This window comes from Protomyctophum parallelum (genome assembly GCF_964188405.1).
Source record: "Protomyctophum parallelum genome assembly, chromosome: 8".
Lineage (NCBI taxonomy): Eukaryota > Metazoa > Chordata > Actinopteri > Myctophiformes > Myctophidae > Protomyctophum > Protomyctophum parallelum.
The window spans coordinates 52,608,010-52,624,391 of record NC_139703.1 but is presented as its reverse complement, the minus strand read 5'-3'; the positions used below and the strand labels follow the sequence as shown (position 1 = coordinate 52,624,391).

The following is a 16,382-nucleotide window of genomic DNA, read 5'->3' as shown; positions in this document are numbered from 1 at the left end:
AGCGTCCCCGCCCCCTACACTCCCCATGGATGAATCCAACATCTATGATATTTACAAGAGGGCCTCCACACGGTGCGGCCACATATGGCCTACCTCAACTGTCGAGGTAAAACCATGGGACGGCATGACTGCTGACTCCGCCCCCCCCATTGCACCTAAAAGACAGAGGATCCCTCTAGCCACGGGCTTCGAGGGCGCCATGAGGCACGCCTGGGACAAACCCCTCCTGATGGTGGAACTTCCCAGGGCCAGCGTGAAGGGGCCCCACGACGTCCCACATCAGAGCCAGGTAGACCTCGCCTTGAACGTCATGCCAAAGATGGACACGGCCATCGCGGCCTACCTGGCCAACCCGGCAGCTCCTCGAGTGGACCACCACTCTAAGGACCCTCAGCTCCTGTCCAGCAGTGTGAAGGAGGCCTCAAAAATAAACAAGTGGCAGTACGGACACATGTCCCTCGCGGCAAGCGCTCTCAACGCAGGAGCACTTCTCCAAGGTTCTACCAAGCGCCTCCTCATTGAGATGGGACAGAAGTCCGCTCCTGTCCTGATGGCGGAACTGCCCGAGGACCTGGCAGAGCTACGCCGCTTGAACCACGAGATGGCTACTCTCCAGAGGAACACCACTCACCACAACGCCAAGGCCATGGCGTGCTCCATCCTCCAGGAGAGATGGCGTTGGGTCGATCAGACCACCGCCATCTCTCTTGAGACAAAGAAGGAGTTTGTGGCTGGAAATATCCACCCAGACAACATGTTTAAGTACGCACTGTCCAAAATGTCAGAGTCCATTCAGCAGCTCGAGGCCTCCACCAAAACCATGAAGGCGCTCGAGCCACTGGCCAACCAGGCTACCCCGGCAGGCCGCTCCAAGGCCAAGAAGGCACCCTGGAAGGCCAAGGCTGACGACAAACCCAGGTCCCAGGACCGGAGCGGAGACAGACAGCGACACCCTGCAGGACGTGGCAGAGCAGACCGCCGCACCTCTCCACCGCCCTACAAGGCCAAGAGCGCTCCCAGGGGCCGAGGCCAGGGGAAGCGCAAATGACCTGCCCGGGCCGGGTCATCTTCCCCACATTCAGAGTTCAAGGCCAGAGGGGGGGATCACGGATCTCACCTCAGAGCCTGCGCTAAAGCGCTTAAAATGGGCTGTACACAGTGCTGTGAGCACTGCTGTACAGACCCAGAATGTTGTTCAAATGTGCAATTCACCACATGTGCCTGTTTTAAGTTGTTCAATAAAGAAAACAAAAAAACAAAAACACAAAAAAACAACAATAAAACCAACTCTGAAGGGCAGAAGCCCAGTGGGACAGATAACCCACACTGTGTCAGCAAAAGCTGGCACAGGCCAGAAGCTCCACGCCAAAATGTTCCTTCACTACCAGGAAAATCCACTAGAGGGCGACATTTCACACAAGGTAAGTCTCCCCCTAGGCAGGCGGCAATGCACCACGCTGACGAGCACAGGTAACCCTTTGTCACGTCATCTGTCACAATGGCGGATATCCGGGGCTTCCCCGTGGATCATCCGTACTATTCAGACAGGATACAGACTACAGTTTGCCTCAAAACCGCCCACCTCCAGGAGAATTATTTTCTCAGAGGCGAGCGGGCAGAAAGCCGCCATTCTACAAGAGGAAATCAATTCCTTAATGCAAAAAGGCGCAATCACAGAGGTGTCCCCCGATCAATCAATGAACGGTTTCTACTCCCGTTATTTCTTAGTAAAGAAAAAGGGGGGGGGAATCCGTCCCATTCTAGACCTCAGAGCCTTGAACCGTCACTTGAAAAAGCTGCGATTCAAAATGCTGACACCACCACTCCTCCTGCGCCTAATCCGCGAGGGGGATTGGTTTACGTCAATAGATCTGCAAGATGCATACTTCCACATTCCGATCTACCCCCCGCACAGAAAGTTTCTGCGCTTCGGGTTCAAAGGAAAAGTGTACGAATACACAGTCCTTCCCTTCGGGATGTCTCTGAGTCCGAGAGTTTTCATAAAATGCACCGCGGCAGCTATTGCTCCCCTGCGACAGCAAGGAATCCGTCTCGCAACATTTGTTGGATGACTGGATTCTACTTGCAAACTCTCCACGAGAAGCACTGTCGCACACACATCGCGTGCTCAGTCACCTCGCCTCGCTCGGGTTCTTAATAAACCACGAGAAGAGTATGCTTATGCCGACGCAGTCAATAGACTTCATAGGCATAACACTGAACTCAATCTCCTACACGGCCCGCCTGAGCCGAGAGAGAATAGAGGCAACATTGCAGTGCGTGGCATCATTCAAAAGGGGACGCTCGATTCCTTTTCATGCATGCCTCCGGATGGCGGGGCTAATGGCCTCAGCGGTCTATTTAATCCGCCTAGCAAGACTACATATGAGACCTTTCCAACAATGGATGGGCTCTCTACATGTACCAATGCACCGCCGCCACCAGAAGGTAACAGTGACATCACAATGCACACTAGCCCTTCAATGGTGGTCAGACAGAAAAACCCTCTCAGAGGGCGTCCCTATGGGAAAGCCTCTGATCAGGAAAGTCGTCACCACAGACGCCAGCATGACAGGCAGGTTTATGGGTGGGGCCACTGCGTGCCCTTCACATAAATTACTTGGAGCTTATGGCGGTCTTCCTCGCTCTGAGACACTTCGAGCAGCGCATCCGGGGTTGCCACGTCCTAGTCAGGACAGACAACACCACCGCCATGTGCTACATCAACAGACAAGGCGGACTCAGGTCCCCTCGTCTTCATCAGCTGGCGCGGAAATTCATCCTGTGGTCCGACACACGCCTTCTCTCTGTAGTAGCGTGTCACGTCCCAGGTCTTCTGAACACAGGGGCAGACCTGCTGTCCAGAGGACCTCTCCGCTACGCAGACTGGTCGCTACATCCCCATGCAGCGTCCCAGGTCTGGAGCAGGTTTGGGAAACCCAGGGTGGACCTCTTTGCCACAGAGGAGAACACGAAGTGTCCCCTCTTCTTCGCAAATCAGGGGACCATCAACATCGGGGCTAGACGCTCTGTCACACCGATGGCCCAAAACCCTTCTCTACGCCTTTCCCCCGCTGTCCCTCATCAGCCCCACTCTGGACAGAGTGAGGACTCAGGGTCTGACGGTGCTCCTAATAGCCCCGTCCTGGGGGGTCTGGAGGTCGGAAATAACCCCCCTCCTCTACGACCAGCCGTGGAAAATTCCTCTTCGAGCGGATCTCCTCTCCCAAGCGAGAGGGGAGATCTTTCACCCTCACCCCCAGGACCTAGACGTCTGGCCCGTCAAAGGGTGATGTTGACTGCAGTGGGCCTACCTCTGAACGTTATCGAAACAATTCAAAAAGGCAGGGCCCAGTCAACTAGGGACCGTTACGACACAGCCTGGCGCGTCTTCGAGCAGTGGTGCTCACGAAGACCAGACCAAGTTGTCCCCTACCAGGCCTCAGTGATCCACGTCCTGACGTTCCTACGGGAGCTCCTAGACAACGGTCTAGGCCTCTCCTCAGTCAAGGTCCACCTGGCAGCAATTTCCGCCTGCCACCCGGGCCTTGATAACCAGACGGTGTGGAAACACCCGCTGGTAAAACAGTTCATGAAGGGTGTACGCAGGGAACACAGGACATGCAGATCCCTTGTCCCCTCGTGGGATTTGTCCCTGGTTCTAAAGGCTCTGGCTACAGCACCTTTTGAACCACTACAAACAGTGAGCCTCAAGCTCCTAACCTTGAAGGTGGCTCTCCTGATCGCCCTCACGACGGCGAAAAGGGTCAGCGACCTACATGCGCTCTCGATCTCTCCAGACTGCATGAGGTTCAATGAGGGGTCGACCAACGTCACCCTAAAAGCAAACCCCACCTTCATTCCCAAAAACGCTCTCTCAGTGTGTGTACCAGTGAACCTTCAGGCTTTCCACCCCCCGCCGTTCGCCTCTGACGAGGACAGGAGGCTTAACTGCCTCTGCCCAGTCAGAGCCTTACGCATATACGTGGATAGACTGGCTCCCTTCAGACAAGGAAGCCAACTCTTTGCGTCCTGGGGTGCCAGGACCAAAGGAAAGCCTGTCACGAAGGTCACTATCTCCAACTGGATAGTGGAAGCCATACGTCTGGCCTACACTAGCCAAGGAGTGGATTCCCCTCAAGCCCTGAGGGCCCACTCCACGAGAGGCGTGGCAGCTTCCTGGGCACTCTACAAGGGTGTCTCTATTCAGGAAGTCTGCACAGCAGCAAGCTGGTCTACACCCTCGACTTTCGCTACATACTATAACCTAGATGTGGCTGCGCCTTCGTTAGCGCACGCAGTCTTGGGCGCAGCGGCTCAGTAGAACATCAGGGCAGCATAGCGCCGCCTCCTGTTCTCCACAAGGACTAGGTTCTGGACCTAAAAGGGTCCGAGCCCCTCCCAAAAGACTTACCTGGGACCCACTGGAAGTTCAGGGAGTTCACGGGAGTTCATAAAGTCCCATAAACGAAAGGTATTTCGTGAAATTTCTATTTAATACAACGTTAAAGGTTACTTTAGTAACCACGGTTGTATAAATAAATTGAACGAAATACCTTTCGTGGAACGCCCTTCTGTTCTCTATAGCAGAAGAAAAGTTCCGAATGAGGGATGACGTAGCCACGTCCGCTTTATACGGCGTGGGCGTAGCTTCCTACGTCACCCCCAAGAGCCCAGGACAGCAAAATTCTAGAATTTTCTGTCCTGGGAGCACATAAAATAATGTTCTGCAGCTAGGTTTTGAAGGAAACCTACCCATAAACGAAAGGTATTTCGTTCAATTTATTTATACAACCGTGGTTACTAAAGTAACCTTTAACGTTACTGACAATGAAATGTGCTCCGTTATTATGTTAAGCGTCCCCAAGCTTTCTGTTACCACGGGCCGGCTGACAGTGTGTCTTTTGACTCTGTGTGTGTGTGTGTGTGTGCGTGTGTGCAATGGTTTGCTGCTGCTGTTTCTCCTCCTGCTGCTGCAAACATGAAGCCCAACACACACCGGCTCCGTCCGCCGCGCCGCGTCGCGCCGCATCGCCTATAGAATCAAGTCCGACACACACCGTCTGCGACCGCCGCGCGTACCGCCGCAGCACAGTATTGCCGCGCGCCATAGCCGCACGGCAACACCAACAGGACGCGGCGCGCTACCACGCGGCTGGGGAGTTTTGTTGACTATATTCCATTGCCACGCCCACGGATAGCCGGGTGGAGGCCGCGCGGCAACGCCTGGAATATAGAACAGCGTTGCATCGGCGCGGCGGACGCAGCCGATGTGCGATAGGTTCATTGAAAATAATGGAGGCGGCGACGCGCGGGGGACGCAGCCGGTGTGTGGACAGGAGAGAGAGAGAGAGAGAGAGAGAGAGAGAGAGAGAGAGAGAGAGAGAGAGAGAGAGAGAGAGAGAGAGAGAGAGAGAGAGAGAGAGAGAGAGAGAGAGAGAGAGAGAGAGAGAGAGAGAGAGAGAGAGAGAGAGAGAGAGAGAGATGCAGGGGAGGGCCTCTCGTGTGTGTGTGACTGACCACTGACCAGTTGTCTTAAGTTCTGAGCCAATTTGTGTCTTTAATTAGACAGTATTGTCTACCAGTTGTCTTGTCTGAAGTTGTTTTTGAGGTCCAAAAAGTTTACTGTTGAGGTTCAATAAATATTATATTGAAGTTGAAGTTTATTTCTCCCTCATGGCAAAAGGTTATGTCTTACAGATTCCTTTCTGCCGGCCTGACACCTAGAGGTACCTAGAGGTACCCAGGGACCTCTGGAAGGCACACCTCTGATGGGTGTGGTTTAGTCTTAAGGGGTGTGTTTTTTTCACCCACTGTGTAATATAATAAACGGACAGTAGGTGGCAGTAGGACAGAGGCCAGAGCAACTATACATCCCAGCTTGCAAATTAACCAAGTAATAAAAGAAAAACATGCTGCAAAACTCTTTAATATATAGATATGCCAGGGACCCCCATTTGAAGAGATATGCCAGGGATTCCCCATTTGAAGAGATATGCCAGGGACCCCCATTTGAAGAGATATGCCAGGGACCCCCATTAGAAGAGATATGACAGGGACCCCCATTTGAAGAGATATGCCAGGGACCCCCATTTGAAGAGATATGCCAGGGACCCCTATTTGAAGAGATATGCCAGGGACCCCCATTTGAAAAGATATGCCAGGGACCCCCATTTGAAGAGATATGCCAGGGACCCCCATTTGAAGAGATATGCCAGGGACCCCCATTTGAAGAGATATGCCAGGGACCCCCATTTGAAGAGATATGCCAGGGACCCCCATTTGAAAAGATATGCCAGGGACCCCCATTTGAAGAGATATGCCAGGGACCCCCATTTGAAGAGATATGCCAGGGACCCCCATTTGAAGAGATATGCCAGGGACCCCCATTTGAAGAGATATGCCAGGGACCCCCATTTGAAGAGATATGCCAGGGACCCCCATTTGAAAAGATATGCCAGGGACCCCATTACCCCCAGTTACTTTGTAGATTTTTGATCACATCACAAACACACACATTAACTTTAGCCATATAGCTACACAAGCTTGTGAGCTTGTAGATCTGCTATTTTCTAAAAATTATATATATTTGAAAATTTGCAATGATACATTATGCATAAAGTGTAATTTCTACTTTTGTTACTTTTGTACTTTTACTCAAGTAAATGTTGCATTACGAACTTTTACTTGTAATTACCAAAGTAGTACTTTTAGTACTTTTTCCAAGGGTATTTGTTTTCTCTTTAAAACAATTCTGGGGTCTACTCAGGTTTTTGAGTGAAGCCCATACAGTTGCTCAAGTTAATTATTAAGGTGCTAAATGAAAGAATAATTACATGTCTTTCTTGCAAGGCAGTTCGTAATCCCCCGCCCCCCCACCAAACAAAGAGTTAATTTGGCCTAGTTCTGTGTGTATAGGGTTTCCGGTTGGTGTTTTAGTGTTTATCCCATTTTTCAAGGTCTTGGTTTGCTAATGCCCCCCAGATCTCACAACCATAAGTCTGCTCATCATGTTTTAGGTGAACTAGATACCATTATTTACAATCAACTCTCAATTCTTATACCAATCGATCAATTCCAAACAAAGCAAACCTAGTGAAAAAACTAAACAAACCCCAAAAAGCAACCAGTTTCACTCACCACTTGAGTCCTATCAGCTCTTTTCAAAAAGTAATGGTGAAAGAATGCCCAAATCAGCAACCAAGCCAGTATTTTACAGGGGAAACTAGCACAAATTCCTTTATAATAAGCAGAACTGGCAACACTGCAATCCAGCACTACAGGCTACTTTGCATAGGCAAAAATAATGTTTAACAACTATACACAATTTGGCCATTTTAAAATAGCGTGCGATGTAGTGTGAGCTTGTGGATCTGCTATTTTCAAAATAATTTTATATATTTGAAAACTTGAAATGAGACAGAAAATCTAAATTAAATTCAATTCAAAGGAGCTTTATCGGCATGAGAAAACGTACGTTTACATTGCACTCAAACTCTATTTCCTGCTTTGATCTCCTTCCCTTTTTTTACTTGTAAAACTGATGTAACAGCTTCTGATTCTGAGAGACAGAGGAAGTTTTTTTATCCTTTATTGTCAACAGCAGATCTACATTTCCACAACACACATTATGTGTGTGTGTTACTGCTTTGGGGACTCACTCTCTCTCTCTCAACCCCCCTCCCCCTATATGCCCGGTCTGTGAGGTGTGAAGATACGAGATCTGCTCCCAGGCCTTTTCAGTGTCTATTCTTTGTCCAGAAAGAGAGAGAGAGAGAGAGAGAGATGAACAAGGTTCCTTTTCAAGCAAAAAAGTAAAAAGACTTTCACTAATGCTTATTGTAGAACTTTACACAAATGTAATGTACTTATTCTTCAGTGGTGTAAAAAGTACAAATGTTTTAGTTGAGTAAAAGTATCAATACTGCAATAGAACAATTTTGTTACAAGTAAAAGTTTGTAATTCACCATTTATTTGAGTAAAAGTAAAAAGCCAGAGGTTCCTGCATGGTGGGGTTGGGGAAATGTTTTTTATTTTATTTTTCTATCAACTACAAATTAACACTGGCATAAAATAAACTACAAACTGAATTGCTCACTCTTCACCAAAGATGGCAAATTCTCCCTCTCTCTCTCTCTCTCTCTCGGCTGGAGACTGGCTGTGTTCAGTTCTCACCACTGATATAAAACATTTCCCCACCCCCAGCAGATTGCTGCATTCCCCAGGTGTGACCCAGGCCAGCAGAATGTGCCTCATGTCGCCAGAATGAACATGCCTTAAATCAATAAATAAACTTTTTTTTTTTTTTTTGTGATTTTTTTTTTTTTTCATATTAACACAGTTTGAATGTTGAAGAAGGTTTTCATTCAAACAGATTGTTCATTTGGGCAAATGAAATGTATACATTTATACGTCATAGTGGGCTTGTTTTTTAACACTGTTTTGGGGGCAGAGAAGCGCAGTTCAGAGATTTGCATGTTGTTTTCAATTGGTCCTGGAATCTCTTTGTCTCTTTGTAAGATCTTCTTCTGCCCTTTGTTTCAGTGCACACATTGGTCTAAAACTACATAGCCTATATCCATTGAAAACTCAGTTAGCCTATAGTTACTTTTTAGATTGTATTATTACAAAACATACACTAAACAACTTCAGTCCTATATTTCTTTACTTTAACTCAAGTAAAACAACATGTACTTTCCCACACCTAAGTGTCCACTCAACTGTCATTGACAGCTAACCTAGTGGGGGAGTGGTTAGTGGGTGGGGGAGTGATTATGCAAGTATCTATTGTCACACCCATTCCAGAGGTGCTACATTTTCAGGGAAACTTTGCAGAGCAAATTCTCTACTTTGGGGTATCTGTTTCAACAAGTTTTAGATGGTCATATCTCCTTCAATTATTGTCCAATGTCATTGAATGATACATCATATGAAAGCTTACATTCTGTACTTTAATAATCTGTAAAAATGTGTAATCTGTAAAAATCGACTTGAGGCACTTTTTGCTGGAGTTGGTCACAGGTTCTATGTTCCCCACCATGCAAAAAAAGGTTCTTTATTCCCCACGTAGAATAAACCTAAACCAGAAACATAACCTAGTCATTTTAGTAATTCTAGTAAGACTAAAAGTATTTTAGCAACATAGTCTTAGTGTTACTTTTAGTAGCAAATTCAGATTTAAGCTTAACAATCCATTGAACGTTAGGCCTGCCTAGGCAATTAAAGTATCTAGTCTTAGCCAACAAAAAAATTACACTGGCTTAAAATAAACTAAAACATAATTGCTCAGCCTCTTCAACAAAGATGGCAAAAACAAACCTTCTTTGTTCTGTACTTATACATACAATTGTATAGTACAAAACACAGATTTAAAAACTTTTGTTACTATTGCAAACCAGCACTATAGGCTACTTTGCATGATCTACAAGCTCATAATGTGGCACATCACGACATATTGTGAGCTTGTAGATCCGCTATTTTCAAATAGTCTACTATACTGAGGAAGTGGTTAATGCATTTTTTTGGCGTACAAATACAATATTTGCCTCTGAGATGTAGTGGAGTAGAAGTAAAAGTATTGGAATTCATGAATACTAAAGTAAAGTACAAATGCCTCAAAATTGTACAGTACTTAAGTAAATGCACTTACTTTCCACCACTGTGGAATGGTGAGTGACTTTCTTAATATCATTTAAATATAAAAACTTAAATTAATAGGTTTACCATGCATGCCAAAATAGGATTTTTTCAATGGTTTTGTGATGTCATCAGGAGTAAGTCAGTAACAGTTTATATTTACCCCTGACTGTCACTAGGCTCTTTGAATATGCTTTTCTCGGGGTGGCCAAATGGAGACCTTTTCTTAAAGGATCGGTTCGCCACTATTATATGGCCTTTGTCATGCTTTAGTATGATATCAGTTCATGAAAACAATAAAAATGGGTGCCTGCCATGCAATGGCAGAAACACAGGTTGAAATCCGCAACACATACTTAAAGGGACACTTCACCCTTTTTGCTAAAAAATATATGTTAATGACGTTTAGAAGCTTTAGAACACTTTCCTGGGGGGCTTTATGTGTGTAATATGTGGTTTTAGATATTTTAGATTGTAGCAGTGAGCCTGTTGTCTCTGATGTCATGGACACTGGGCTCACTTCCTTCCTGGACTACATGTTGTCTCAGTAAGACAACTCTCCCCCTATCCTCAAGGAGGAGCAGTGCACCAAAGAATTATGGGAATTGTAGTCCAGGAAGGTAGTGAGACCAGTGTCCATGACATCAGATAGATAGATAGATAGATACTTTATTTGTCCTTTCGGAAATTTGTTTTGTGCACAGCAGTCGTCAGGATATACATAAAACATGCAAACAAACAGATCACACAGTACATAGACAATAAAGAAACAGTGCCAACAGAAGGCCACCGGTCATAGTTCCAAGAGGCATCACATCACACTTTATGCACGGAACTGAGATGGGGCCTGCTTGTTCATAAGTCCTATACTTATGGGAACAAACGATCTTGAGGCCCTAGCCTGCAGGGAAGGTACCCTATACCGTCGCGCTGATGGTAAAAGATGGTATTGGCTGTATAACGGGTGTGTGTTGTCCCTAGTAATAGCTTTCCCCTTCCTGAGTACCCGGGTCTCATACATTGAGGTCATACTCTCAAATCGTACCCCAGCTATTTTACTGGACACGCTGATGATTTTATGGAGTTTGTTCTTATTAACCAATGATAATGAGCCATACCATGAAACAAAACAAAATGTCAATGCACTCTCCACAAAGGATCGATGAAAAAGTGCCATGATATTTTTTTCAACGTTATACTGTCTCAGTCTGCGCATAAAATGCAGCCTCTGCTGACCTTTCTTGTAGATGGAATGAGTGTTGGAATTCCATGTCAGCTTGGAATCAATCGTTGTACCCAAGTACTTATATTCGTCCACCATCACTACCCCATCCCCACCAATGACTATTTCCTGGTGTGCATGGGCACCAGTCCTAAGGTCCAATATGACCTCCTTAGTCTTTTTGATATTAAGCTGGAGGAAGTTACTCCTGCACCAACCGGCAAACTCGTCCACTGTTCTTCTATAGCTTATCTCATCATCCTCAATCAGACCAACAATAGCTGTGTCGTCTGCGAATTTAACAATACAGGTGTTGTCTGACTCACTCCTACAGTCGCTTGTGTACAGCGTGAACAATACCGGTGAAATCACGCTCCCTTGCGGAGCCCCCGTGTTGGTCGTAATGGGGAGAGATATTGCTTTATTCACCTTGACCTGTTGTACCCGCTCAGTCAGGAATGACTCCACCCACCTGATGATATTGGTGTTAACACCCATATCAAAGAGTTTCCTCATCAAAATATGAGGTCTCATTGTGTTAAACGCAGAGGAGAAGTCTACAAAGAGTACCCGAGCATATCGTTTCTTTTGAGGTTTATCTAGATGGTAGTAGATTTTATTAAGCATAAGAAGAAGAGCATCATCAGTGCCCCTCCCCTTTCTATATGCAAATTGCAAGGGGTCCATTTCATGTTGCACATTATTAAGGAGGTTATTTAAGATAATGCGCTCCAAGCTCTTTATTAACAATGTTGTCAAGGCAACTGGCCGATAGTCGTTAAGGACTTTGGGATTAGACATTTTCGGCACTGGAACTATAAGCGAGATCTTCCACGCTTTTGGTACATAGTGTGTATCTAGAGATACCTGGAACATGTGTCTCAGTACAGGGCTGAGCTGCTCCCTACACTCCTTAAGCACATAAACCCTTATCCCATCGGGACCCGGTGCTTTGCGTGGGTTAATTCTATTGAGGGTTCTACGCACCTCCTCCTCTGTAATAGTAATTGACTCACTACTGCTGAATTGTTCCCTTAACAGATTGCGTTCAGTGGAAAAATCAGAAGTATCAAATCTGCCATAAAAGGTATTTAGCTCATTGGCAAAAGACATATCATCACTAGTGTTGATGACCTCTTTCTTTTCCTTTATTCCTACCATTGTATACAACCCCTTCCAGGCTTGACGTACATTGGTATCCCTCATTTGCCTCTCAATTTTAAGTTTGTAGTTATGTTTACATTCACTAGTTATCCGTTTGATCTCTTTCTGAATTAATTTCACTTGAACTAGATCCCCTTGTTCAAAAGCACGTTTTTTCCTATATAATGCTTCTTTCATTTCCTTATTCATCCATGGTTTATCATTTGGAAACACTTTGATCCGTTTGGATGGTATAACGCTATCTATACAAAACTGTATATATTGCGTTACGACAGAGTTAAGTTCATCAAGATCAGCACATGTGTCATTAAACATGTCCCATAAAGTGCAATCAAAACACCCCTTAAGACAGTCAAGTGACTCCTCACTCCACTTTAGAATGTCTTTCACTTCAGGTTTGCCTGTTTTGAGTCTCTGTTTGTAACGTGGGACCAGGTGGACCGCATTATGATCGGAGCTCCCGAGCTCCATTTTTCGGTGGCTACCGTACGCGTCCTTTATATTTCCAAAGCATAAATCAAGAGTCTTTTCACGTCTTGTTGGGCATGTCACGTATTGGTAGAAATTGGGCAGTGTCTGTTTAAGCGGACATCCGTTGAAGTCCCCCAGTATGAACTTGGGCGAGTCAGGAGAGATATTCTCCTGTTTGGATATTGTCTCATATATTACCCCCGCGGCCTCCTTCATATTCGCACGGGGATGAATATAGACCAGTGTAACGAAAATCTGACCAAATTCTCTTGGCAGGTAAAATGGTCTAAATGAGACAGAGAGAAGTTCGATGTCTTCTGAACAATAGGAGTCTCTCAGTGTGTAATCCCTGCACCACCGTTCATTCACAAAAATACACACTCCTCCTCCCGTTTCTTTCTGCGTTACCTCAAGGTCTCGGTCAAGTCTAATAGGTTCACTGAACCCTGGAATACGGATGGAATCACTAACAATCGTGTCATTAAGCCACGTTTCAGTGAAACAAAGCAAGCAACTTTCCCTGTACTCGGAGAGGTACCTCACCGCAGTTTGTAGCTGGTCGTATTGCTGCGGGAGAGAGCGCACGTTTGCGAGGAGTATTGTCGGCAGTGGTGGCCTTGAGCCGCGGCTGCGAACTCTACGCCTACCCCTCCTCTTCGGCCCCTTTTCCGTGTTGGTGACCGGTGGCGATCTCTCTTCATGCATTCCTCCGGTACATTAAGTGGAAAGTTGCCACGATCGCTGTATTCCCTCAGCTGACATAGTTGTTCATAGCCGTAGCGGAGAACCAGGTGGCCCCCCGTGGCGCTGTGTTCAGCGGTGTTTAATGTCAGCGCCCTCGGCAGCAGCAGGTAGATGGCATAGGCAGCAATATACACGACAATGGCTAGATGCATTGTAGACAGATTTGGTTGTACAAGTACAAACACAAGTAGTGGTTCTATGACCGGTGTCTACCTTGAGCAAAGTGCCCAGTGAACATAAGAAAAAACAAATAACAAACAAGGTAAACAAACAATCCTGAGCTGCAGGCACCCGTCGCCACTGTGCAGCGCCGGAAGTGTCAGAGACAACAGGCTCACTGCTACAATCTAAAATAACTAAAACCACATATTACACACATAAATACCCCCAGGAAAGTGATCTAAAGCTTCTAAACGTCATTAACATATATTTTTTTGCAAAAAGGGTGAAGTGTCCCTTTAATAATAATAATCGTAGTCAAGACACGAAACTTTGACGTCTACGGCCGGCCGCACGGTTTACCAAAGCCCCACAATATATACATCGAAACGTGCGGCTCGGCCGGGAATGGTGTGCTTGTGCTTTTCTTTCCGTTTTGGGTTACCGTACCGACGTAATTCGCAATAAACAACGTGAAAAATGCCCCATGCAAAGTCAATGGGGAAACGCGGGTAAAAACAGAAAACGACACGTTACTTTGGAGCCACATTGCTCTGGCATACTGTTACGTAGAAACTGGTTCAGACGGAATTCGAATACGTTGCACGGTTTGCCTGCTATCGCAGTTCAAAGTGTGTGTGGTCTGAGCAAAAATCTCGACTCACAGTGTCGCACGGCCAGAGAGAGAGCGGGTCAGAGGGACAAGCCAATGTGAAGACTGTAGCGAAATTCTCCGAACAAATCGTCCTCACGGCCAAAATATTTACTTTACACGCATGGGTTTCGGTAATTTTGTAGCCACACTCGTCCTCTTTCACCCAATGTCACAACCACAGCCCAGATACATACGGTACGTGAACTACAGCCCTGAAAGCGACAGGTGTACCATCATAATGTGTCATGAAACTACATGTTAAATGCCTGAATGAGTCAGCATTTTTTTCATCACAAACACAATTTCTTAACTCGCTCGTATAACCACATCACAACAAAAATCGCATTCGACTTTTACTTTTTGCGATAGAGCAATTTGTTCGGACATACGTTCTCTCACTGAGTCAGTGTGCTTTAAACTTTCAATAGTGGTTGCATTCGCATAGACTCAGCTCAGCTGAAATTGATACTTTGTTAATGATTCAAGGTCAAGTTGACCACCTCTCACACACGCGCACACACGAACGCACACGCACGCACATGCTCAAATGTGCACGCACACACACACATTGAAAGTCAATGAAAACAATCGGGGAAACACGTAACTCTGTCATTTCTCAACCGTTTCAGAAGCGGGGCGGCTCGCCGGAACCTGGCTGCCCCCCTGAACGAAACCAAATGGACCCTTACAGCTCAGACATCTTAGCATTAGCATGTTAGCATTAGCATGTTAGCATCTTAGCATTAGCATGTTAGCATTAGCATATTAGCATGTTAGGATTAGCATGTTAGCATTAGCATGTTAGCATTAGCATGTTAGCATATTAACATTAGCATGTTAGCATTAGCATGTTATCATATTAGCATGTTAGCATGATAGCATTAACATGTTAGCATTAGCATGTTAGCATTAGCATGTTAGCATTAGTATGTTATCATGATAGCATTAGCATGTTAGCATTAGCATGTTAGCATTAGCATGATAGCATGTTAGCATTAGCATGTTAGCATTAGCATGTTAGCATGATAGCATTAGCATGTTAGCATTAGCATGTCAGCATTAGCATGTTAGCAGCATGTTAGCATTTTAGCATTAGCATGTTAGCATTAGCATGTTAGAATTAAAATGTTAGCATGCTAGCATGTTAGCATGTTAGTATTAGCATGTTAGCATGTTAGACAGCTGCTGGCCAGGTGTAAGCCTGGCAAGGCACCAGGGCCGGATGGCATCTCGGCTAAGGTGCTCAAGCTCTGTGCCATGGAGCTCTCCCCCATCCTTCACTCCATCTTCTGGGAATCCTACAGGACAGCATCCGTACCCACCCCCTGGAAAACATCCACCATCATACCGGTACCCAAGAAACACCGCCCCTCAGAACCTAACCACTATAGACCCGTAGCATTAACATCAATAATGATGAATGGAAAGACTGATTCTAAACATCATTCTGCCAGCTGTCAGGTCACAGCTGGACCCTTTCCAGTTTGCCTATAGGGCAAAGAGGGGGACAGAGGATGCTGTGGCATGCCTCCTTCATTCCCTTCTCCAACATCTGGACTCATCTTCGGACAATTTTGCCACTATTCTCTTCGTTGATTTCAGTTCTGCTTTCAACACTATTCAACGCCATCACATGATTAAGAAACTGCATCTCCTCAATATCCCACCACTCCTCATACACTGGACTCACAGTTTCCTGAGTAACAGACCACAAGCAGTTAAAGTAGGTACATCGTTCTCATCAACTGTTATCACCAACACAGGGGCCCCCCAAGGCTGTGTCCTCAGTCCTTTCCTCTACACACTGTACACAAATGACTGTACTAGCCCCTCACCCAGCAACATCACATATTTCAAATACTCTGATGATACTGCTATTCTCGGACTGCTCCATGACAATAACTATATCACGGTCTATCAGAACACCATTTCTCATTTTACACAGTGGTGCACTGACAACTATTTAGTGTTGAATGTGGACAAAACAAAAGAACTGGTCATTGTAACAACCCACACTGGACTTAACCCACTTTTCATTAATGGTAAGACAATAGAACAGGTTGCCAGTTTCACATATCTTGGACTCACCCTGGACAATAGACTTAGGTTTGATCAACATATTACATCTATATATTACTGGTGGCCTTCTGTTGGCACTGTTTCTTTATTGTCTATGTACTGTGTGATCTGTTTGTTTGCATGTTTTATGTATATCCTGACGACTGCTGTGCACAAAACAAATTTCCGAAAGGACAAATAAAGTATCTATCTATCTATCTATCCAGTCACGTTTTCAGCAAAGACTTCATGTAATCCGCAAGTTAAGATCA

The 16,382-nt window shown here is 45.8% G+C and overlaps 1 protein-coding gene across 1 annotated transcript in view; it reads left to right on the top strand.

The window, feature by feature from the left end:
• The window catches only part of LOC310862519 (plasminogen-like), a 95,776-nt gene that overhangs the window by 63,713 nt on the left and 15,681 nt on the right, over window positions 1-16,382 (top strand). The window lies entirely within an intron of this gene.